The sequence below is a fragment of the Tauraco erythrolophus genome, chromosome 16, assembly GCF_009769465.1.
Source record: "Tauraco erythrolophus isolate bTauEry1 chromosome 16, bTauEry1.pri, whole genome shotgun sequence".
Lineage (NCBI taxonomy): Eukaryota > Metazoa > Chordata > Aves > Musophagiformes > Musophagidae > Tauraco > Tauraco erythrolophus.
Window position 1 is genome coordinate 20,059,197 of NC_141480.1, and position 2,119 is coordinate 20,061,315.

A 2,119-nucleotide genomic window follows, 5' to 3' on the forward strand; every position below is an offset into this window, starting at 1 on the left:
ATATATAAGTATAATTCAATATTAGACACATTGAAAGGGCCAAACGTGTTTCATTTCACGTACACTCGGAGCACGGACCACGTGGAAAGAAGATACAGGGAAAAAAAGTGGAAAATACTGGTGTCCACAAGTTAGTTACCGAGATTAAAAATAACACGCCACTAATACACGACACTCACTACGCTACCTCAGATTGCAGATTAAAAAGAAATATAAAGACTACGATTCAGCTACAGCATTTCGGGGGGGGTGGGGGACAGGTGGGGGACAGGTGGCAGCTGCAGGGGACAGGGTGGGAAGCACTCCCAGTGCAGCCAGTGCCGGAGGGGGCTGGATGTGGCTGAAGCCCGGCGGATGTTCCTGCTGCCCTGGGTTTGGGGAGGGGGCAGCGGAGGGGGGGTGACTGGAGCGAGATGGATCTGCTAGGGTGAGTTAGGTGTTAGTAATTAAAAAGGAGGGGGGGGGGGGAACAACACAAACCCCATGGGAAACCCCTTCCCGGCCACCCCGCAGCCCCTCTCCTCCCGCTGACTACACAACTCCCCCCCCCCCTTTCCCACTGGGGGTGCTCAGGGCTGCTTTGATACGGGGAGCCAGCCCGGTGCAAGGGTGATGGGCTCATGGAGAAACTCTGTTCCTCATCCTTCGATTCCCTCCACGGGGTGGAAAGCTCAAAGCCAGCGGGAGCATCACTTCCTCCGTGGCCCCATGCATCACTCCGGCTCACCGGCTTTGCACCATCGCCCCACGCTCACCCCCCCCTCCAGCTCTCGGGTTCCTCCTCCAGATCTGGTCCCCCAGCACCACCAAACCAACCATCACTTACTCGGTCACCAACTGTGCACCAAAGCCACGCGCCGGCAGCTCTGCAGACCCCAAATAAAGGTGTGGACCCCAAATAAGGGTCCAGACCCCAAAGAAGAAGCAATGGGTCTCCCCACCCCACTGGACCTATCCCACCCCCCCCTCCCCAAGGCAGCCCCAGCACGGGGGCTCGGCACGTTCCCACCAGCGCTGCGCGGGCATGCGAGGACGTCGCGGGGTGCGTGGAGTTCAGGGAGGCGAAGGTGGGAGGTGAAGGGACATGCACGCGGACGCGGTGTGCAGAAACGTGAAGCATCGTGGCCCCCCTCCCCTTGTCCCCCTCGCGGGGACGCGGGCAGGCGGCTGCCTGGCCGCAGGGGAGCGAGGCTCTCTCAGCTGGAATTCCAGAAGAACATGGACTGTACATATAAATATTTACTGCAAAGAAGGGGTGAGATGTGTCTGCTCTTCGGAGACCCCCCCTAGAACTGCTGGGGCAGCTGCCGCGCACCTCGGCACGCTCCTCATGGAATTCCCTACTTCTCAGGCATCAGGAGGGTTGGGTTTTAATTTTTGTCTCATATTTCAGGCCATCAGTGGTTGCACTTTTAAAAAAAAAAAAAAATAAAATGTTTAGGATGCAGCTTTGCCATATTCCCTTTGACTCATGCAATATAAACACTTGATTTTTTAGATTTTTCCCTCTGGGTAAGCAGGAACTGAAGCACTCCCTACCAACTTCTCAGCAACAAATCCATCACTGTCATTAACCGGGGGGGAAGAATTTTACTCATGGGAAGTTTAAGAGCAAAGATCCGGCACAGGGGCTCTAAGCTAGGAACTTGCCTTTTCCTTTCCAAAAAAATGACGGAAGGTCTATAAATTAAAAGATTCGCGTTAAAATTATTTACACCGGGCAAAGCCGAGCACAAGCCTCGTGATTTTCTCGGACTATCAGGGAGCAAATGGGATCCAAAAGCTGCAGCAGAAGAACCTTCTGCCCTTGCGTGTTCTAACACCCGCGGGATCGTATAAAACATCAGCAAATATTCACAGGGCACTTGTTTGCGTTGGGTTTAGCTTCTGGATTGGTTTTCATCACCAGATCTAACAGCAGCGAGACCCTGCTCCTAGCTCTGATGATGATGATGAGGAAGAGGAGGAGATACATTCGCAGCGTTGCCTACTTTTTGCATCACAAAATTAAAAAAAAAAAAAAAAAAAAAATCACATTCGTCCTCCGGCCTGGGCTGTGGTTTGGGGGAGTGCTGGAGCCGGCTGCCCTGTAGCTCTAAGGTCTCCTTCTTCTTCTTCT